General features: G+C 35.9%; 1 long non-coding RNA gene across 1 annotated transcript in view; it reads left to right on the forward strand.

Moving 5' to 3' along the window:
• Window positions 1-24,764, forward strand: part of LOC139357907 (uncharacterized) — a 244,630-nt gene that overhangs the window by 129,878 nt on the left and 89,988 nt on the right. Inside the window, exons 2-3 of the long non-coding RNA XR_011611932.1 lie at window positions 5,351-5,418; window positions 8,565-8,630. This is a non-coding gene — a long non-coding RNA (uncharacterized lncRNA). The remainder of the gene's footprint in view (window positions 1-5,350; window positions 5,419-8,564; window positions 8,631-24,764) is intronic.

Genomic DNA, 24,764 nt, shown 5'->3' on the forward strand with positions numbered 1-24,764 from the left:
TTCTAAAATCACCTCTGTCCAACCACCTCTTTTCTGTTGTTTCTGAATATTAAAACTATTTTCTGATCACTTTGTGTGTTAAGTACTTTGCATACAGCTGTCAAATCACACAATCATTATTTACAAATTAAATAATTAAAAAGAGGGGTTAAATGACTGTTCTGAGTCATTCAGAAATGCAGAGCCTCAAACCTAGTCAACTTCGTACCGAAGCACGTGTTTTGTTTACCTCACCCTGCTCCATTGTCATAGCCAAGATATGTGAAGGATTGACAACAAATACGAGGTAACTCCCCATCTTCTAATTTGGGTCCACCAAGAAGACTAATACCTGGGTAAAAGTGGAGGAAAACCCCACCAAATTTCTACTTTCATTAGTTTTAACAGTATTGTCCTAGAGGAGAACTAAGGCAAGATGGTGAAGTGGCACAGATTGATTTTAGGTTTTTACTTTTCCTTTTAGGTTATTTTTTTCCCTCCAATCCTATGTCTCAGTTACCCCAAGGACTGCTGTCTCCAGCAGCTATTAAGCTGGTACATACCCAAGAGTCTGGATGTTATGTTGTTAATAGCTCAATATGTTTTACTTTACAAAATTCCTGAAGTCCTAAATCATTCAAAACTCTACAAGGTTTTGGCTTCTGGGGAAGAAATATTTTCAGACACAGGGGTCTTTTCAGAACTTCTTCAGTCACACCATGGAGACCATCAGGCAGGTAAATCCAACATTGACTCAGTTTTTAGGCTGTACACAAGGCATCTTTTTTTCACCCGTGAAAACCCTATCAGACTTTGTGAGTATGTGTTTTCTCCCCAGAGCAAATTCTGTCTGTGACTTTAAAAAATGAATTGCTGTGTGCCTATGTCCTTTTTAAAGGTATTTTCAGTTGATGTACTGACCTGGGAGAAGAGGTAGAGCTTTTAACTTCTACATCAATGAAATCAGGAAAACAAAAGCTTTTTCGAGCAAGACAATTTCTATGTAGGTCCCTTAACAATTAAAGGATGGTCAAAGAAAGCCAATTTTAAAATGGAAGTTACTTGCTCCCTATCTGTAACCCATGAAACTCACGCCTTCAAACTTCTTGTAAACAATCAAATTTATATAAAGATACAGCAACAAAATCAGAATTTAAAAATTATTTAAACCTATATCCATAATATTTGCCCTTATTATCAGTGTTTTTTTCTTTCTGAATGGTTGGATTATCTACAGATATTTGCTTGGAATAAATATGGATGGGTTAGAGGTAGATTCTATAATTCAAAAATATTTAGTCTTCATGTTTTAATTGTAAAAGTTCTTGGTTTTTCCAATATACATTTTCATGTTCCATTATCTTGCCCAGCCTCTATAGGAACACATTCTAGTCTTATATGCTGAACAAATAATATCAATGGCAAATTAGTAAAGAAAAATGTAGTTATTATTCTGTATCTTTTCAGTCTCCCTGAATCCTGCACCTGTGAGAGGAATTTTGGACAGAAGCATTGGAGCCATTTGGGGATTCCCTCAGATCTAATATTTTGTTGGCTGTGAATTGTACCCCATTATGTGCTACACTGCACTTTATTTCCCACATTTGGCACTTTTAGTGATATTTCCTCCAACAGACACAGGGAGCCATGCTTGGTATTCTTTAAAGGGAACAAATAGATGAGCTAATTGTTTTAAATGCCCCCAATGAGATAAGTGGCAGGATGCTGGAACTGATCATCTAATTACCTATTTGCTATCACAGAGAAGAGGAAAATCCATCCATAATTAATGTTTAGAGAATGGAAAAGTTGTCATCTTAAACCAAGGTAAAACATAATAATCACATTGAGGACTTTTTGCAGAAAAAATATAAATTATTTGCTAGATATTGGGGATTGGCTGCTTATTTTTTTTCTTAATTGTGTGTTGGCACCTGTGACATGTATAGTACTACTGAAGTATTTGTCTGGAATTCAGTTCTGGTTTATAAGCATTTTCATTTACAGAACTTTGGATGCCATTCCACTTGATGTCAAGAGAAGAATACCTAAAGAGTCCTCAGTTCGGGGCCAGTCACTTACCTATTAAGCATGCAACTCACTTGTCTGAAGAGGGCAATGGCAAGGCAGTCTCACAGACTAAGCAAGCTATGATATTAGTTATAAGGAAAGTATGACAATATCCTATGGGGTGTGCACAAGGAGAGTATCTTCTGGGATATGGCTAAGCCTGCAGAACAACAGACCTTTATTTCTAGTGCATATGTATTTTTCATGAATAGGAATATTGTGATTAATTCAGAGGAAAGAGAGAAGTTATTACAGACTAGAAAAGAATTTGGAAGCAAAATGTGTGCATAAATGGTTTGTTCATTTTCTCATTTTGTGTCAATTTCTTGACAATTCTTGTTGATCAGTTAGTGGATGTGCTGAGTAAACATTAAATAAGATGATGATTATTGTATTGGTAATATTGGTAGTATGCTCTTTTAGCATAGAGATATCTCAGTGTCTTCTCTATCTTTAAACTCATCACTGCCAAAGTGAAAGTACTTTTCCGTGGGCTCACCTTGGCTCACCTACAGAATGATTTGGGTGTGGTCTAGAGAGACAGTGGTCAAGGACAAAGCTTAGAGTATTTAAGTCTGATAAATAGGCTTTCATACAAAGGCAAAGTTGACATTGCATCTTGACATGGACCAGTGTAACCTACGAACCGTAAAGGACCATGTAATATGTCATTGAAAACTAGCCACTTTTGAGAGTTAAAGAGGTACATCTTGATTAATTCACCAGGATAGAGGCAGCCCCAGGCAAACTGGAATATATTATTATACTATCTAGGAGAGTACATTAGCATTTGAAGCAGTAATGAAGTATTTATTAGTCTGGCCCTGTTTTCTTGCATATAAATTCTTATGATGAACTGGGAACCTTCCAGGTTTGATGTGGTTAGATGGGGTTTGAATTTTAGAGACTGTGGGTTCTGGTCAGCTGTGTTTCTCACCACACCTGAGAAAGGACCAACTTTTGATATAATTGGCATACCAAGATTTGAACACACACATGCACACACACACATACACACAGGAGTGGAGAAGAATGGGGAGAGCAGGCCTTAGGTAATGGGACAAGCCTCTAGGGGTTATATTCCAACTGCAGGTGCAACTGTAGCACTGCTAAACCAGGACCTACTAAGTCAGCAAGATATGATATTAACAAAGATAAGTTTCCTTTCCATTGTCAAAGCCAGGTCACTCAGCGCTTTATCTGTCTTATGTGCATCTGGCTTGTGTGCTTCAAAATCTTAAAAAGTATCAAAGCTCCCAAACTGTGGTTATGGCTGTGGAAGGTAGAATCTGGTATTAGTGGGAATTTGGATTTGTTATGAGAGCCAGGACAGGTATATCCAGAACCTCAAATTGCAAATGGGGCTACAGGCCTAGTTGAAAACATGTATTTAAAAAACAAAAACAAAAACAAAAACAAAAACTAATTTCTAAAAGTCCGCAAAGCTACCACTGAAGGGGAAAAAAATTGTTTCCAGCCCCACTCACAATTATCGTTCCCAGCCCCACAAATACTTGTTCCTATTTGTGACAAAAAGGCAAAAAAACACCTAAAAGGATGTAAGAAACCATTTATTATCTGCAATCCCATCCAATTTGACCTATATAATTTTATCTGGAAGAATAACACTTGGTAATATTTAGGCCAGATCACACCGCAACAGCCTTCTCCTATAATAGAATCATTAGTGTAATCAATGAAGTCCTATTGATGACCCTTTATATGCAAAGTACTTGGGGAAGCAAAAGAGAAAACCTCCGAGCCCTGTATGCAAAGGGCTTCCAATCTCCTGAGTTGCCATTAGTTGTACTCCAGAGGCTGACAAGGACTTGAGAAAGATACGGAAGCCAATTGGATTTCCTGTTAGTAGATGTAATAATCATCTTTTCCAAACAAGAAAAGTTGTGAAAACAATGTGAATTCTGCCAAGTTCAAAGAAGTTAACAGACAATTATGTAATGACATAAAGCATAGAATTTGATAACAATGAGTTTAGAGCCAGAAGGGGAGATGCTTAAAATAAATTAAGAAAAAAACAAGTGAAATTAAAGTACTGAGACAAGTTAGCTCTAATCTTAGTGAAGATTTCAAACATCAGTGATTAAATGGAAACTGGGGTAAACCCATGAGACTGCATGGGGTCTTTGTGGTGGAAGCAACTACATAAAGAGCTGAGATGTCTACTCTAGAGCCTAGGAAAAATGGTCTTTGAGGTTCTGTAGGCTTTCAGTGTTAAGATAGTTACCCCAGATTACTCAGTATGATAATTAGTGGGTAAATTCTTTTTTGGACTTGGGATCACTATGATTAAGAACATAAACAGTAAAGGTAACAAAAAAATCTTAGTTATTAATATGTTTTCTTGACTTCAGGTATAATTGGTGTGTATTCAAGTGATTAAAATGTAATGATTATGAAAATTTTGGTGTATTAGACTATCTACCAGACTTACTTTGTGAAACCAATTTGAAATATATGCTTAAGTAGTGGACTTAGACTAGTGATTTTAAATTGAAAGCCTTAGGGCACTTTTACTAATATAAATCATGTTGAAATGCTAAGAGGAATAAAGTCATTATACTTGTAAGTACAATTGGTGAAACTTATAAGAATTAACTAAGTATTGAAAAAAGATTTTGTTTGTTAGGCAAAGTACCTTAAAAAGGGTTGATTACATGTCTAAATCTAATTTAAAATATTTAAATAAATGTATTTAACTTTAAAAGTCCCTATAAAAAGTAACTTTTAAAATTTAGTAGATTTATGAAAGAAATAAGATTTTTAAGATGTACTTTAAAGATTAAGGATAAACTACGTTTTAAAAATACATAACAGGCAAAAATTCTTTTTCTTTTCTGTGCAGTAAAATTACCATCAATGATACAAGAAAATTTATGTCGGCAGTTAAGAGAATAACAAACACCTTGAAAATTTTTTTTAAAGGCACAATGATACATTAGATATCCCAATGCATAGTTGATAGCAAAATAAATTATGCAGACAGTAAAACTGTGGGTTTAAGGGAAAAGACAGCTCACTGTGGTCTAAATTGTTCTGGTAAAGTTCAATTAAAATGTATTAAATTACCCTCAGCTTCATCCTCATGAATTGAGTTGAATAGACCTTTAAAATTTGTGTTATATGGTGATGATAAAGGCACAGAGGTAACTTATCAACAATGCTTTGTTTAGAAGTGAGAAGTTCTCTCACATGAAAGTTTCTGAAAATGTTATCCTTTCTTTAATGTGAAGATGTCAGTATGTTTTATTGATTTATGCTTTTGTATTTATTGTTCTTTTAGTGTGGAAATGGGCACCTTTGACTGAACCATGTTTCTTGCTCGGTATTGAAAAATGAACTCATTCCTTTGTAAGTATTAGTCACATTTTAATGGGGACATATTCAATGTTTGTACAAGAACTCCCGAATCTTCTGAAAGCATTATCATCACACATGGGTGAATTTCAATTAGTGATGGTGCCACCAATTCAGTGTTCTTCCTATATTATGATCACAGATGAAGGTGAGTTTTTAGATGGTCAGTGACTAAAGACTTTGAAGCAACTGATGTCACTTGCTTTCCATTTGTATCCTTCCTGCTCTTAATTGTTGCTTCTGCTAGTAAGCAAGATGTAATCTCCAAAACATACTAGGCTTTGAAAATGCAAGCTCTTTTGCTATGCATTAATCTGATCATTTCTCTAAGTTAATGCATCATCGTTACTTCCCACTTGGCACATGGGAAAACGTAGCACAGGCAGAACTAGGGTTTGAAGGCAAACCTCGAAAAAGAAAAAAAAAATAGATTCTGCTCTTCAATGGAAAAGAAGAAGTAAGGGCTGCAAACAAAACAAAAATAACCCTTGCGTTGTATTTGGAAAATGGCTGCTAGGCAGGCAGAATTTCTTGAGCACTTGGACTGAAGATGGCCATACAGTATGAGATGTTTGCTTTTTCCATTCAGGCAGAATGTGGTTGAAACATGCTTTCAAATGTCATTCCAAGTATGGCAGAGGCGCAGACCAAGGAAATCCTTTAGAATCCATTAGGTTGCTTTTAAGATTCCCCCCTGCCACTTTACCTATCTGAAATTATTTTCTCCACTGTCAACGGGAGATAATAACACCTATCTTGCACGATTGTTGTGTAAAGCAGTGATCACAGTTGCTGATATGGAGCAGGTACTCAATAAAAAGAAAGGGTTTTGAATGTTAATGAGAAAAGTTAAAACCTGCACAGACAAGCAACAAGCAACAGACTCTTCCCTGAGATTTATTTTCCTCATCTGTAAATACAGTAACAGGACCTTATTATTTGGGTTGTAGTGAGGATTAAATCAATGAAGCACATGAAAATATGTTGCACAGAGCCTGGGTAATTCTAAGTGCTATATGGAGCTTTTTTCTCCTTTTCTTCAGTTACAGATTTGGGCAATAAATGCTTTCCTGGCAGATTAGTGCTTGTGTTTTAGATTTCTAAATTTAGAAACATTTTAATAATACCTTAAATAGAATAAAACAGTATTTTCAGAAGAAGTAGGTGTGTAATGATTGGTTTACATTTTGTGGTAAGTTAAATTAGTGATCTAGTGGCTTGGAAATTCAGGCTATGCCTATTGTGTGGGAGAAACAACCTCCCTGGTAAAACAGAAGAACAAAGAAATTGAGAGAAAAATACAATCTACCATCAATTAAGAGTCAGTCTTGGGCAATGTGAACTGGAGGACCGATGTATTGGCTAACAACTGCTGAAAAGGCATTCGAATAACGTCTTGATCAGCAAAGCTAAGTTTATTAAGGTTTAGGGTAGTAAGGGAAAGCCCCTCCTTGACAGACTTGGTAGTATCTGATTGGGAGTGTTTTATAAAATGCAATGGTTCTTTTGATGGCAGGCCACATCACAATAATAATCAGATAGATGAAAGGCAGAACTTTTTGTTACTTACAGCCGAAAAGAAAGATCACTGTCAGGCATGGGTACTTAGGAGGTAGTTTCCCAGGACGGGGTAATAGCAAGCTAGAGCTGTAAGATGCAGTGTAAGTATGGCAAACAGGATAGGTTCAGTTAGGTTTTGTGGGTTCCCTGTGGATTGGCTAATTTGAATAATTTTCTGAGTTCCAGGACATAAGAACTGTCCCTAGTTGTCTGATACCTGGCCCTCGGGTCATTAACACAGGTGCATAGTGGCCAGGAGGATGAAGTATGAAGCCCCAATAAGGAAGTGATTGGAGTATGGATATAACCAGCTGCTCAAGAAGGAGAACTGTCTGAACTTAAGTTAGGGATTGAAAACTGAATCAAGACAGCCTTTAAAAAACAACAACAACAAATACAGGAAAACTTTATTACAGGAAGATGTCGGAAAAAATGTATTAAGTATTGAGGTCTGGGCTCATGTGGCTTAAGACGTGTTTTTCATGGCAAGGACTGATTGAGATTGGGCAAAGTTCATAACTTAATAGCGCAATATTGGAGGAGCATAGAGAGCTAAGGCCCTGGAAATAGATCTTGATAAATTGTTGCTCGGCAAGCCAGCTGCTTGTCCAGGTGAACAATCTATAAATTTCAGACGGGAGCTATTTCCCTGAATGAGACAACTCTTTACCTGCACACAATGGTCTTTAGGAATTTCCTGAAACAGTGAAGTTATTCATTAGACTCTTTTTTTCTCAGGCTAGAATTTTTTGGAATAAATAGAAAAATTACATGGACACAAGTATTCCCAGCTATAAGTCCTGATGGTTAAGCAGCATGGATTCAGATGGTCGTAGTTTTCAGAGGAAATAGTAAGACTTCTACACATGAAATAATAGCAAACCCACAAAAGAGTAATATATATGCTTATTAATATATAGGAAAATAGATCAGAGTATTTTAAATATTTACACACATGTTAAAGTGTATATTCATACATGATATTCTGTAATACAGAACTTAAAGCTAGAGGATTTAAAGGAAAAGTAGATTAGGCAATGTATCACAGTTGAAAGAGCATTAGAATGAGAGAAAAGAAGCAGACTTCAAGCCTAGCCTGATCTTAACTTGCCACTAAGATGATGTTTCTACTTGAGCAAGTCACTGATAGAGTTTTAGGTCAAGAACTGGACCACTTTTTTTGTTGTTGACTGTTTTTGTCTTCTTTGCAACTATAGTGCAGTGCTTAGCATAATATTAATGATCAGCTAATGTTTGCTGAATCAGAGAATGAATTTGATAGAGAAATGTTCATGGAAGACATGTGTATTGACCTGGGCAATAAGTGGAGTAGAACTGGGAAGAAAAAAGAGAAAGCATTCCAAAAAAAAAAAAAAAACAAAAACAAAAAACAGAATGCGAGTGAATAAAAAGGAGATGATACTTTTATAGGACAATGAAACATTAACATTTCCCAAATCTGTGAGGAATTAATAGTAGAGCTGGTAAGGTGAGGGAGGTCACAAGGAATGGAAGACCTGAAAAATAAGGAATTTATATTTGATGGGTATGATAGTAGTTCTTCAACTTTTTCCATGAAGCGTTCCTAATGACTGATGGATGTAGCCAGCTTTTGTGGTCCCAGAAGAAAACATGGAAGGATAATGGTAAGCCCAAAATTTCCACAAAGTTTCCTGTTTTATGTTAAAATTGTATGTCATATTTGCGTTCTACCTTATAATATATCTGCACTAGTTTTGTTGTAAGAATAGTAAATTTCCCCAAATCCTTGCATTAAAATATCACTCTATAAATCTACATTATCTTTTTTGGGTAAATTACTGTCCCTACCCTGACTTCCTTATCCCAGTTATGCCAATTTCTATTTGAGAACCACTTGAAAAATTTAGTAAAAGAATGATATAATGGAAACAAGGTTTAAAAACACCAATCTATAAATATCTTTTTGTAGATAGGTACGTGCAAAGAAGAGCATTTGTTTAGGCAGGGGAATCAGAAGATGTCTGATGATTCAGTTGGGTGGTAGCAAGGACAGTGAAGGGGTTGGCAAATTACAGCCCACCCCATGGGTCAAATTCTGCCAGTTTTGTAAATAAAATTTTGGAAACAGCCATGTGAACTCATTTACATATTGTTTATGATTGTTTTAAATACTACAATGTAGAGTTGAGTGTTGCAACAGAGACCAAATAGCCTCCAAAGATACAAATACTCACTTTTAGGTGATACAGAAAAAGTTTGCTGGCTCCTGGTTTAGTTTAAAGTGATGCCAGTGGGGTTAATAAGGAAAGCAATCCATATGAAAAAAATTGTGAAGAAGGAGTTGCTAGACAACCCCCCCAAAACAAAAACCTGCTTTGTGATTTATAGGATACAGGATTTGAAAGAAGTAGAATACTTACGCTTTATCTACTTCAAAGGCAACTTGAAGCTTTCAAGCCTGGGTAACTCAGAAAATTTTGTGTCCTTGGCAGACACAGGGTGAAAGAGAGAAAAGCCAGTTTAGGGGTGCTCAATCTTTTACATGTTGATTCTGAGGTGACAGATTAACTCCAAAAAATGTCTAACAGCATGCTGCACCTATTGGAGTATAACCTGAATGCAAGATGATGACAGGGGTATAGATTCAGAAGTCATCAACAGAAGATGTACCTGGAGTCATTTTCACTAGCAGAAGAACAGTCAATATACTTAATGGTGAAAGAAAAAAAGGCAAAGAGGTGGTTGATGAGATCCATGCATTGAACAGGGTAAAAAGAGACTAAATGCCTGTTTATACCCACGACAGCCTCCAGCCTGCCATCTAGTTTGTCTGGTTGTCCTTTGATTCTCCATCAATTAAGTATACAAATAAATTGGCCAATTCTTATGAACTGTGTTGAGAAAACAGAATAAAGGATTTAAAACACTTTTGTAGCTCCAAAAATAAAAAGAAGCACTACAGGCAAATTCTAGGGGTTATGATTATTATCCAGGAAAATCAGCTATGCCTCAGATATTATAATACTATGGGTCAAATTATGCTTTTTGTGAGTGCAGTGAGCTGTATAATATATGATTCTAGCTATAACTTGATCCCAACATTAAGAATGTGATTCTATGACATTTCCTTAGGGCAAAAGGAATGGAGTGAATATTAGAAGGGTTTATAGCTTGTAAGACTTTGTCAGACTTTAATTTAGTTATACAGTTAAGATATCTGTTTTAATGTATGATAAAAGAGCTGAAGATTATCTGATATTTTAGGGAGTATATAAATGAACTGTTTACATTATCTTTAACTCAGAATTGGTAGGATCATCAGGGACTGAATTAACACTCATTCCTCCCAGCAACTCTCATCTTCCTTTGTTGGGCCATGATGAAGCAATCACCATGCCCACTTCCTCCTGTTCTGGCCAATGACTTGCTTCTACTCAAATAACACAGATTTGATATTCAGTTTCCTAAAAGTAGAGAATGGGAAAGTCAGAGCCAAGTTAGAAGACCTACACTTAATGTTTTCGCTCATTTTGTAATTAATTACGCTGCTCAAGACCAATTGAGATAAAGAATAAAAAACTATCAGCTATTTTTCTGAGGGGATGGATAAGCAAACATGAATCCTTTCTCTCTACATAGTTGGCTGACATTAATCAACTTACATAATCTTGAAGACCAATATATGTGCTTTTATGATATTCTTACAGTGAACCTTTGGTCACTGGCATTTTTTATGTTATAAAAATAAAGAGAAGTAGAGTATGGATGTAGGAGAAAAAAACTGATGCAGTTTAGAAAGCTCATTAAGAAAATAAGCTTTATTATTAATCTGCCAACATTGATTCTGAGGTGAAATAATGCTATTAACACTGTCTTGAGTAATCAATATTTATTCTGATTCTTCTAGCCAATCAAGAAGAAAATAGATTAACAGAAAATAAAACACCAACTTCAAATATAATAAAATGCTGTAGCCATGTCTATGTGGTTTTGCTGAAAGTCACCAGAAAATGTGCTTTAAGAAAGAGAAAGAGAATAGAGGAGGCATCTGTCTTCCCCAGACATCATGAGGTTTAAAACTCTTCCACCAGCCATGGGCAAAAAAGACATTACTCAGTCTATCAGCAACTACATTCAGCTGTGGATAAATGTGACCTAAAATAGTGACTTAAACAAATTAGAATTTTATCTTTTCATGTAGCGAAAAGTTCAAAGAAGTTAGCAATCCTGGCCTGCTGTGTGACTCCATAATGTCATTAGGACACAGAGCTCTGCTTCCCTTCAGCCACTGTAGTATATGGCTCCTGTCTCATGGTCACAAAAACTACCACTCTCTTCTCCACTCTTGCTCTTCTTTCCTGTGACTGGCTCCATAAGCATGTTTCAGAAAGGAGAAAGGGAAAAAGGTGTGGAAATGGCCATGCCAGCTCAGTCAGACCCTCTTTTTAAATGCTTTCCCATTGTTTACATCTAGTTGAATAGAACAATGGCAATACTATAAGACAACCACTAGCTGCTAAGGGAAGTTGAGAAATTGTTTTAGTCTAGGCATATGGTCACCCTGAATAAAATAAGGATTCTATGGAAAGAAAGACAGAGGGAATAGACATTGAATGGTAGCTAACCATCTCTGTCAAAAGTGCAAATTTAATGTCTCTAATACTACTCAAGATGACACTGCTTTGTTCAGATGCTGTAAATCTGATTTTGATACTTCTAGGTATGGTCCATAGGTAAAGAACCTGGCATGTTGTGAGTTTATACACAGGAGTTTTTTCTCTTATAGAATCCATACAAAATGACAGTATAAAGAGTTCTGGGATGGAGGAAGAAAGAAAGAATTAAAAGAGAGAAATGACTTCAGAATCTCTCTTGCTCAGCTAATGCTACCATCATTCTTTCTCCTGACTGTTTTTTTTTTTTTTTTTTTTTGAGACGGAGTTTCACTCTTGTTGCCCAGGCTGGAGTGCAATGGCGCAATCTCGGCTCACCACATCTCTGCCTTTTGGGTTCAAATGATTCTCCTGTCTCAGCCTCCTGAGTAGCTGGGATTACAGATATGTGCCGCCATGCACAGATAATTTTGTATTTTTAGTAGAGACAGGGTTTCTCCATGTTGGTCAGGCTGGTCTTGAACTCCTGACCTCAGGTGATCCACCCGCCTTGGCCTCCCAAAGTGCTGGGATTACAGGCATGAGCCACTGCATCTGCTATCCCCTGACTCATTCTTTTCACCTTTCTTCATTGGAAAAATCTGGGGTCAAAACTAGAATAAAGAGAAAGTGGACAGACATCTGTTTCCTTCTTAAATGTGGAATATTCCAGAAAATCTTAAGCCTTTCTTTCATTTTATGGCAAATCTATACTATAATATACTCCCACTTTCAAGCACTATCAAAGATTCTGGAGTTAAATGAAGTTGCTACTTTTGTAAGAAGAGAGCAATTCTGATTAATTTTTTAAAATAAATTTATTAGAACAGTTTTTAATTTACATAACTATTACAAAAATAGTACAGACAGTTCCCATGTACTCATACCCAGATTTCCCTATTATTAACATCTTACATTACTGTGGTATATTTGTTACAATTAATGGAGCATTAATTGGTTCCTCTTGGTTCTGGTAGTTTCTTAGACTGTCCTTGTTTTTGATGACCTTGACAACTTAGAGGGATACTGGTAAGGTATTTCACAAATGTCCCTTACTGAGCTTTATTAGACGTTGCTTCATTGAATTTTGATGATGAAGACCACAAAGGTGAAGTGCCATTTCATCACATCATATTTGTGAGTTTTGATCTTGACCAACAGGCTGAGATAGTACTTGTCAGGTTTCTCCACTGTCAAGTTACCCTTTTGCATCTCATACTCTTTAAAAAGAAGGCACTATATGCAGCCTACACTTATGAGTAGAGAATTATGCTCAGTATCAATAAATTAAAAAAAAATCAAAATCATACCAAACATATAAACAGTCCACAGTGGAATACAAATATAAATCAATGCCAAGAAAATCTCTCAAAGCCACATAACTACATGAAAATTAAACATTTTTCTCCTGAATGATTTTTGGGCAAACAACAAAATTAAGGCAGAAATAAAAACATTCTTATGAATAAATAAAGACAGAGACACAACATAGCAAAATCTCTGGAATACGGCCAAAGCAATGTTGAGAGGAAAGTCTATAGTGCTAAAGTCCTACCTCAAATGCTAGAAAGGTTTCAACTTAATGATCTAACATCATACCTAGAAGAACTAGAAAAAAAAAAAAAAGAACAAACTAGCGGAAGAAAAGAAATAACTAAAGTCAGAGCTGAACTGAATAAAATTTGATCCAAAAATCCATACAAAAGTAAAGGAGCCAAAAGTTGGTTGAAAGTTGAAACAAGATCAATAGACCATGAGCTAGATTAACAAAGAAAGAATATCCAAATAAGCACAATCAGAAATGACAAGGGTGACGTTACTAATTCCAAAGATATACCATAGATGCTCAGACACTATTATAAACATGTCTATGCACACACACTAGGAAATCTAGAGGAAATGGATAAATTCCTGGAAACAAATAACTTTCCAAAGTTGAATCAGGAAGAAACTTAAACACTTAACAGACCAATATTGAGTTCCAAAACTGAATCAGTGATAAAATACCTACCACCCCAAGAAAAGCCTTGGACGAGATGGATTCATAGTCAAATTCTACCAGACATTCAAGAAAGAACAGGTAATTATTCGACTAAAGCTATTTGTATTAGTCCATTTTCATGCCACTGATAAAGACATACCCAAGACTGGGCAGGAGGTTTAATATGGACTTATGTTTCACGTGGCTTGGAAGCCTCACAATCATGACGGAAGACAAGGAGGAACAAGTCACATCTCACATGGATGGGATCAGGCAAAGAAAACAAAACAAAAAAAAGCTTGTGCAGAGAAACTCCCCCTTTAAATACCATCAGATCTCATGTGAGACCCGCCCACTACCATGGGAACATTATGGGAAAGAACTGTCCCCATGATCCTCCCACCATGTTCCTCCCACAACATGTGGAAATTCAAGATGAGATTTGGGTGGGAACATAGCCAAACCATATTACTCATTACCACATTACACCCCTGGTCTCTCCCAAATCTCATGTCCTCACATTTCAAAACCAATCATGCCTTCTCAACTGTCCCCCAAAGTCTTAATTCATTTCAGCATTAACTCAAAAGTCCACAGTCCAAAGTCTCATCTGAGACAAGGCAAGATTTTTCCACCTATAAGCCTGTAAAATCAAAAGCAGGTTAGTTACTTCCTAGATACAATGGGGGTACAGGTATTGGGTAGATACACCCATTCTAAATGGGAGAAATTGGCCAAAACAAAGGGGCCACAGGCCCCATGCAGGTCCAAAATCCAGTGGGGCTGTCAAATCTTAAAGGTCCAAAATGATCTCCTTCAACTCCATGCCTCACAACCAGGTCATGCTTATGCAAGAGGTGCGTTCCCATGGTCTTGGGCAGCTCTGGCCCTGTAGCTTTGCAGGGCAGAGCCTCCCTCCCAGCTACTTTCATGAGCTGCTGTTGAGTGCCTGTGGCTTTTCAAGGTGCACGGTGCAAGCTGTCAGTGGATCTACCATTCTGGTGTCTGGAGGACCCTTCTTCTTACAGCTGCACTAGGCAGTACCCCAGTAGGGACTCTGTGTGGGAACTCTGACCCAATATTTCCCTTCTGCACTGCCCTAACAGAGGTTCTCCATGAGGGCCCCGCCCCCGCAGAAAACTGCCTGGGAATCCAGGCATCTCCATACATCTTCCGAAATTTAGGCAGAGGTTCCCAAACCCCAGTTCTTGACTTCTGTTCACTCACAGATTCAGCACCACATGGAAGCTGCCAAGGCTTGGGACTTGCACCTTCTGAAGCCATGGCTCCATTTCTATATTGACCCCTTTTAGTCATGGCTGGAGCAGCTGGGTTGCAGAATGTCAGATCCCTGGGCTGCACACAGCACAGGGACCCAACACAAGGGCCCGGCCCTAGAAGCCACTTTTTCTTCCTAGGCCTCTGGGCCTGTGATCAGAGGGACTGCCATGAAGGCCTCTGACATGCTCTGAAGACATTTTCCCCATTGTCTTGGGGATTAAAATTCTGATCCTCGTTACTTATGCAAATTTCTGCAGCCAGCTTGAATTTCTCCTCAGAAAATGTGATTTTCTTTTCTATTGCATTGTCAGGCTATAAATTTTCTGAACTTTTAGGCTCTGCTTCCCTTATAAAACTGAATGCCTTTAATAGAACCCAAGTCACCTCTTGAATGCTTTGCTGATTAGAAATTTCTTCTGCCAGATGCCCTAAATCATCTCTTTCAAGTGCAAAGTTCCACACATCTCTAGGGTAGGGCAAAATGCCACCAGTCTCTTCGCTAAAACATAACAAGAATCACCTTTGCTGCAGTTCCCAACAAGTTCCTCAACTCTATCTGAGACCGCCTCAGCCTAGATTTCATTGTCCATATCATTATCAGCATTTTGGTCAAAGCCATTCAACAAATCTCTAGGGTTCCAAACTTTCTCACATCTTCCTATCTTCTTCTGAGCCCTCCAAACTGTTTCAACTTCTGCCTGTTACCCAGTTCCAAAACTGCTTCCACGTATTTGGGTATCTTTTCAGCAGCAGCTCACTCTACTGGTACCAATTTACTGTATTAGTCCATTTTTACACTGCTGATAAAGACATACTCAAGACTGAGCAATTTACAAAAGAGGTTTAATATAGACTTACAGTTTCAGGTGGCTGGGGAAGCCTCACAATCATGGTGGAAGGCAAGGATGAACAAGTCACATTTTACATGAATGGCAGCAGTCAAAGAATACAAAAGAGCATGTGCAGGGAAACTCACCCTTATAATACTATCAGATCTCATAAGACCCATCTCCCACCATGAGAACACCATGGTTGAGACATGCATCCATGATCCAGTTACCTCTCACCAGGTCCCTCCCACAATAGGTGGAAACTCAAGATCAGATTTGGTTAGAGACATAGCCAAATCATATCATATTCCCCCCAAAATCAAGGATAATAGATTCCTCCTTAGTGCTTTGTACAAAGCCGGGATCACGCTGATACCAAAACCTGGAAAAGACAGAACAAAAAAAGAAAACTATAGGCCAATATTCCTAATGAACATAGATGCAAAAATCTTCAAAAAATACTAGCCAACTGAATTCAACACACATCAAAAGGTTAAATCACCATGATAAAGTAAGCTTATTCCTGGAATGCAGGGTTAGTTCAACATATGCAAATCAATAAACGTGATTCACCACATAAAATTAAAAACCACATGACCATCTCAATAGACGTAGAGAAAGCTTCTGATGAAATTCAACACTCCTTCATTATAAAAACCTTCATTATAAAAACCTTCAAGAAACTAGGCATCGATGGGACACACCTCAAAATAATAAGAGCCATCTATGACAAACCTGTGGTTAAGATCATATTCAATGGGCAAAAACTGGAAGCTTTCCCCTTGAGAACTGTAACAAGACAAGGATGCCCACTCTCACCACTCCTGTTCCCCATAGTACTGAAAGTCCTAAGCAGAGCAATCAGACAAGAGAAAGAAAAGACAAATAGGAAAAGAAGAAGTCAAACTACCTCTCTTCATGGATGATATGATCCTATACTTAGAAAACACTGAAGACTGTATCAAAAGGCTCCTGGAACTGGGAAAAAATTTCAGTAATGTTTCAAAATATAAAATCAATGTACAAAAAATGAGTAACATTTCTATACACCAATAACATTCAAACTGAGAGCCAAATTAATAACACAATTTTATTTACCATAGCTATGAAAAAATAAAATATCTAGGAATACATCTAAGGAAGTGAGAGACCTGTGCATGAACTGTAAAATACTGCTAAAAGACATAGATGACAAAAACAAATGCAAAAACATTCTATGCTCATGGATTGGAAAAATCAATATTGTTAAAATGGCCATAGTGCCCAAAGCAAACTACAGACTTAATGCCATTCCTATCAACCTATCAATGTAATTTTTCACAGAAATACAAGAAACTATAATAGTTTAAAATTCTTATGGCACCAAAGAAGTTCCCAAATGGCCAAAACAATACTAAACAAAAAGAACAAACTTGGAGGCATCCCATTACTTGACTTCAAACTATACTATACTATAAGGCTACAGTAACCAAAACAGCATGGTTCTGTTACAAAAACAGACAAATAGACCAATGGAAGGAAATAGAGAACTTTGAAAAAAGCCACACATTTATAACCACCTGACCTTGACAAAGTTGACAAAAATAAGCAAGGGAAAAAGGACGCTCTATTCAATAAATGGTGCTGGGTTAGCTGGCTAGCCATGTACAGAAGAATGAAACTGGACCCTTACATTTCACCATATACAAAAATTAAGAGGAATTAAATATTTAAATGGAAGACCTCAAATTATAAGAACCTTAGAAGAAAATGTAGGAAACACCACTCTGGACATTGACCTTGGAAAATAATTTATGTCTAAGTCCTCAAAAGCAATTGTAACAAAAAATAAAATTGACAACTGGGGCCTAATTAAACTAAAGAGCTTCTGCTCAGTAAAAGAAACTATCAACAGCATAAACAGAAAATCTATAGAATGGGAGAAAATATTTTCAAACTATGCATCTAACAAAGATCTAATATACAGAATCTATAAGGAACTTAAGCAACTGAACAAGAAAAAACTAATAACCCCATTTAAAAATGGGCAAAAGACATGAACAGACACTTCTCAAAAGAGAAAAGACATGCAAGTGACCAAGAAACATATGAAAAAATGTTCCACATCACTAATCATCAGAGAAATAGAAATCAAAAGTACATGAGATACCATCTCACACAAGTTAGAAAGGTGATTATTAAAAAGTCAAACAAACGAACTATCAAGTAGATGCTGGCAAGGCTGTGAAGAAAAGGCAATGCTAATACGCGGTTGGTAGGAATGTAAATTAATTCAGTCACTATGAAAAGCAGTTTGGAGATTTCTCAAAGAACTAATAATTACCATTTGATCCAGTGATCCCATTACCGAGGAGTGAGTGAGTGTGTGTGTGTGTATGTATATGTGTATATACACACATATATATATATATCCAAATCTTTCTACCACAAATACACATGCACTTGCATGTTCATCACAGCAGTATTCACAATTGGAAAGAGATGGAATCAACCTAGGTGCCCATCAATGGTGAATTAGATAAAGAAAATTTGGTACATATACACCATGGAATACTATGCAGCCATAAGAATGAATGAAATCATGTCCTTTGCAGCAACATAGATGTAGCTGGAGACCATTAATCAAAACAAATTCATGCAGAAACTTAAAACCAAATACTGCATATTCTCACTTATAAGAGGGAGCTAAACTTGAGTACTCATAGACATAAAGGTGGCAACAATAGAAACTGGGGGACACTAGAGGGGAGAGGGAGATAAGAGTTGAAAAATTAAGTATTAGGTACTATGCTCAGTACCTGGGTAACAGAATCATCCATAACCCAAACCTCAAAATCACACAATATACTCAGGTAACAAATCTGTACATATATTCCCTGAATCTAAAATAAAAGTTGGAAAAATAAATAAAATTAAAATTATCAACCACACACACAAGATAATTATGCTCTTCTCTATTGGAGCATAAAGTTACTTACATAAGCTCCTTTTCCCCCAGCCCATTAAGTGAGATTATGTCATGCATTTGTAATTCAGTTGGATTGTTTTGTCATATTTTGCATCCATTTTGGAATTTCTTTGACTACCAAAATTACATTTTAAAATTAAATTTGTATCCATTACAGTTTACTTTTTGTGTTATAAGTATTTTGAGACTTTGACAAAGGCAGAGTGTCATAATACTCACAATCATAGTCTCTAAAAATAGTTTCACAACCCCCAAAATTCCCCTTTGTATCACTATTCAACTTCCCCTAAACTCCTGGTGACAACTAATATTTTTACTGTCTCTAGATTTTCCTTTTTCAAAATATCATATAATTTGATAATATATATGTCACAGCTTATTTATTGCTTCCCCTGATTGAAGGACATCTTGGTTTCTTGAAAGTTTGGCACTTACAAATAAAGATGCTATAAATATTTATATGCAGGTTTTGTGTGACAGAAGTTTTTAAATCAGTTGGTTAAATATCTAGGAGCACCACTGATCAATTCTATGGAAGACTGTTTTTACCTTTGTAAAAAAATACCTAAACTCTCTTCAAAAGGGGAGACACAATTTTGCATGTCACCAACAATAAATGAGAGTTCCTGTTGCTCCACATCCTCATCAGCAATTGGTACTGTCAGTTTTATAGATTTTAGACAATCTTATGTCTGTTTCAATTATCAATTCCATAATGAGAAATAAAGTTACAAATATTTTTCTATACTTACTTTTCATCTATGTATTTTTTATAATGCTATATCCATTTAGATTTTTTGCCCATTTTTAAATTAGGGTATTTGTTTTCTTATTGTTGAACTTTAAGAGTTCTTTGCTATTCTGGAAGCCTAGTTCTTTGCTATTCTGGATACTGATTTTCCCAGATATGTGTTTGCCAATATTTTCCTTCAGTCTATGACTTTTTTTTCGTTGCTCTTAACAGTATCATTTGCATAGGAGAAGTTTTTAATTTTATTAAATTCTAACCAGTCATTTGTTTTTCTTTCAAGACTTGTGATTTAGTGTTGTATCTGACAACATATAGTGCAATTCAAGGTCACTTAAGTTTTCTCCTGTGATTTGTTTTTAGAATATTTTACTTTTGTGTTTTACATTTATTTTTATGACCCACTTTGAGTTAATTTCTGCCTAAGATATATTTCTAGGCTTTTGTTTTTGTTGTTTGGTTTTTTGTTTTTTGTTTTTCTTTATATAGGGATATCCAATTATTCAAGAAGCATTTGTTGAAAAGACTATTTGTTCTGCATTGAATTGTCTTTGACCTCTGTCAAAGATTAATTGGCTATGTTTGTGTGAGTCTATTTCTAGGCTCTATCTAGTCTATTCTATTGATCTATTTGCTTATTTTTTCATCAATATGATACTGTCTTGATTACTGCACCTGTATAAGTCTTGAAATCAGGTAGTGTTGGTCCTCCAACTTAGTTCATCTTCAATAATATTTTGACTCTTCCATGTCTTTTGTCATTCCATAAAATATTTAGAATTATTTTGCCAGTATTTATACAGTAGTTTGCTGAGATTTTTATTGGGATTGCAATAAATCTATAAATCAAATTTGGAAAAATTGATATCTTTCCATAATCATCTTCCAATCCATAAACATGGTCTGTTTTTTTTTATTTAGATCTTTAATTTCTTTTATTAGAATTTTGTTTTCTACATATAATGTACATATATTGTTAGACTTACACCTAAGTATTTACTTTTTCATACTCCTATAAATGGTATTATAATTTCAAATTCCAATTGATCACTGCAGGTATATAGGAAAAGATTCATTATTGTTTATTAACCTTTCATCCTGCAACCTTGCTATTTTCTCTTATTAGGTCCAGCAGTTGAGTGTCTGTATCTGTGTATGTATAAATCGATTTTGGGATTATCTACATAAACAATCATGTCATTTAAAAACAAAGACAATTTGGTTACTTCCTTTTCAATCTCTAGACCTTTTATTTCTCTTTCTTGCCTTATTGCATTGGCTAGGATTCCCATTATGATGTTGAATAGCAATGGTAAAAAAAATCAAAATTTTGCCTGTATTGTGATCTTAAAATGGAAGTGTCCAGTTCTACACCATGTAGGTTTTTTGAAGGCATTCTTCATCATTTGAAGAGGTCCACCTGTATTCCTAGTTAGCTGAGTGTCTTGTCATGTGTGGCTGGGTCTTTGTATTTGTCAAATGCTTTTCCTACAGCTATTGATATATTTATGGAATTTTATTCTTTGGCTTGTTTATGTCATGAATTCTACTAATTGATTTTTGAATGTTGAACTAGTTGGCATACTTGGAATAAATCTCATTCTATCATGGTGTTTAATTCTTTTATATGTTGTTGAATTTGATTTGTGAATATTTTGTTGAGAATGTTTGTATTTATGGTCATGAGAGACATTGGTCCCTAGTTTTTCTTTATTCTAATATCTTTAGTTTTAGTATTAACACAATGCTAGTCTTACAAAAAAATTAGGAAGATTTTTTTATCTGCTTCTGTTTCTTTCTGGAGGAGACTGTAGAGAAGTGGTTTTGTTTCTGCCTCAAATGTTTGGTAGAGTTTACTAGTGAAACCATCTGGCTTGTGACTTTTTCCTTTGGAAAGCTGTTAATTTTTGATTCAATTTTCTTAATATATAGCCCTATTTAGATTTCCATATTTCTTTTTGTGTAAATATTGGTAGTTTGTGTCTTTTGTGGTATTGGTCCATTTCGTCTCTGTTATCAAATTTGGGGACAAGAGTTATTAATAATATTTTTTATTATTCTTTTAATGTTCATGAGATTGGTAGTAATGACCACTTTTTTATTTCTGATATTGGTAATTTGTGTTCTCTATGTGTGTGTGTGTGTGTGTGTGGTGTGTTCATGATAATTAGGCTAGAGGCTTATCAATTTTGCTTATATTTTAGAATAAGCAGAATTTCCATTTTTAATTTTTTTCTATTTTTCTGGTTTTTTATTTTACTGATTTATGCTCTTTTATTATTTATTTTCTTCTTGCTTTAGGCTTAAATTTCCCTTCCTTTTCTAGTTTCTTAAAGTGAAAATTTAGATCATTACTTTTATATATTGTTTTATTTTCTAAGATATGTGTTCACTGCCATAAGTTTCCCTATAGGCACTGCTTTCATTGCGTACCAAACATTTTGATAAGTTGTATTTTTATTTTCATTTAGTTCAAAATAGCTTTAAATTATCTTCTTAGATCCATGTATTATTTATAATTTTGTTATTTAATATTTGGAGATTGAAAAATGTCAGCTATTTTTCTGCTATTGACTTCTAGTTTTTTTCCATTGTGGCCTGAAAGCATACTTTGTATGGTTTCTATTCTTTTAAATCTATTATGTTTTATGGTCCAGAATGTGGGCTATCTTAATGAATGATTTATGTGAGCTTGAGAAGAATGGTTATTCTACTGTTCTTGAATAAAATATTTTACAAACATAATCAGTCCAGCTGATTGATAATGTTGTTCAGTTAAACTATTAATATATTACTGATTTCTCCCTGTTGTCTCTATTGATTCCTGATAGAGAGGAGAGGTACTGAATTCTTCAACTATAAAAGTAGATTTGCCTACTTTTCCTTTTAGTTATTTCATTATATTATATTAATTATATTATAATATATATGTTGGCTGGGTGTGGTGGCTCATGCCTGTAATCCCAGAACTTTGGGAGGCTGAGGCGGATGGATCATGAGGTCAGGAAATCGAGACCATTCTGGCTAACACTGTGAAACCCCGTCTCTACTAAAAATATAAAAAGTTAGCTGGGCATGGTGGCGGATGCCTGTAGTCCCAGCTACTCGGGAGGCTGAGGCAGGAGAATGGCCTGAGCCCAGGAGGCAGAGCTTGCAGTGAGCTGAGATCACGCCAGTGTACTCCAGCCTGGGTGACAGAGCGACACAAAATACACACACGCGCGTGCACACACACACATATATGTATATACATATGTATGTATGTTAAGTTCTGGGATACATGCACAGGATGTCCAAGTTTGTTACATAGGTAAATATATGCCATTGTAGTTTGCTGCACCTATCAACCCATCATCTAGGTATTAAGCCCAGCATGGATTAGCTGTTTTCCTGATGTTCTCCCTTTTCCCAACTCCCTGAAAGGCCCCAGTGTGTGTTGATCCCCTTCCTGTGTCCACGTGTTCTCATCGTTCAGCTCCCACTTATAAGTGAGAAAATACAGTGTTTGGTTTTCTGTTCCTGTGTTAGTTTGCTGAAGATAATGGTGTCCAACTTTGCTGAAGATAATGGTGTCCAACTCAACCCATGTCCCTGCAAAGGACATGATCTCATTCCTTTTTATGGTTGCATAGTATTCCATGGCATATATGTACCACATTTTCTTTATGCAGTCTATCAATGAGGGCCATTTGTGTTGATTTTTTGTCTTTGCTATTGTGAATAGTGCCACAATGAACATACGCATGCATGTATCTTTATAATGATTTATATTCCTTTGGGTATATACCCAGTAAATGGGATTGCTGGGTCAAATGGTATTTTTGGTTCTAGGTCTTTGAGGAATCACCACAGTGTCTTCTACAATGGTCGATCTAATTTACATTCCCACCTACAGCATTAAGGTGTTCCTATTTCTCCACAGCCTAACCATCATGTGTTGTTTCTTGACTTTCATAATGGCCATTCTGACTGGCATGAGATGGTATCTCACTGTGATTTTGATTTGCACTTCTCTAATGATCAGTGATGTTGAGCTTTTTTTCCTATGTTTTTTGGACATATAAATGTCTTTTTATGAGAAGCATCTGTTTATGTATTTTCCCCTCTTTTTCATGTTTTTTTTTTTTTGGTCATAAATTTGTGTAAGTTCCTTGTAGATTCTGGATATTAGACCTTTGTCAGATGGATAGATTGCATAAATTTTCTCCCATTCTGTAGGTTGCCTGTTCACTCTGATGATAATTTCTTTTGCTATGCAGAAACTCTTTAGTTTAATATGATCTCATTTGTCAATTTTTGCTTTTGTTGCAATTGTTCTTAATATTTTTGTCCTGAAATCTTTGCCTGTTTCTATGTCTTGAATGGTATTACGTATATTTTCTTCTAGGGTTTTTATAGTTTTAGGTTTTACAGTTAGGTTGTTAATTCATCTTGAGTTAATTTTTGTATAAGGTTTAATGAAGGTGTCCAGTTTCAATTTTCTGTATATGGCTAGCCAGTTCTCCCACCACCATTTATTAAATATGGAATCCTTTCCCCATTGCTTATTTTTGTGAGGTTTGTTGAAGATCAGATGGTTATAGATGTGTAGTCTTATTTCTGAGTTCTCTATTCTGTTCCACTGGTCTATGTGTCTGTTTTTATATAAGGACCATGCTGTTTTGGTTACTGTAGTCTTGTAATTTGGAGTCTGGTAGCGTGATGCCTCCAACTTTGTTCTTTTTGCTTAGGATTGTCTTGGCTATATGGGCTCTTTTTTGGTTCCATATCAATTTTAAAGTAGTTTTTTTCTAATTATCTGAAGAATTTCAATGGTAGTTTAATGGTAGTTCTTTCCGTTTTTTACCTCACTTACTTTGATAATCTCTTCTTCATTGCATACAGGTTAAAGATTGTTGTATTCTTATAGAACTGAATCCTTTATTCTTATGCAATGCCTTTATTTGTTCCCCAAAATTTTATTTGTTCTGTAGTCTGCTTTGTCTGAAATTAACATAGTTGTGATGGTTAATACTGAGTGTCAACTTGATTGTATAGAAGGATGCAAATTATTGATCCTGGGTGTGTCTGTGAGGATATTGCCAAAAGAGATTAACATTTGAGTCAGTGGACTGGGAGAGGCAGATCCACCCTCAATCTGAGTGGGCATCATCTAATCAGCTGTCAGAATAAAGAGCAAGCAGAAGAATGTGAAGAAATTAGACAGGCTTAGCCTCCCAGCCTGTATCTTTCTCCTGTGCTGGATGCTTCCGGCCTTTGAACGTTGGACTCCAGATTCTTCAGCTTTGGGACTCAGGCTGACTTCCTTGCTCATCAACTTGCAGATGAACTGTTGTGG

Source organism: Macaca nemestrina, chromosome 13 (assembly GCF_043159975.1).
Source record: "Macaca nemestrina isolate mMacNem1 chromosome 13, mMacNem.hap1, whole genome shotgun sequence".
In the NCBI taxonomy this organism is placed as follows: domain Eukaryota; kingdom Metazoa; phylum Chordata; class Mammalia; order Primates; family Cercopithecidae; genus Macaca; species Macaca nemestrina.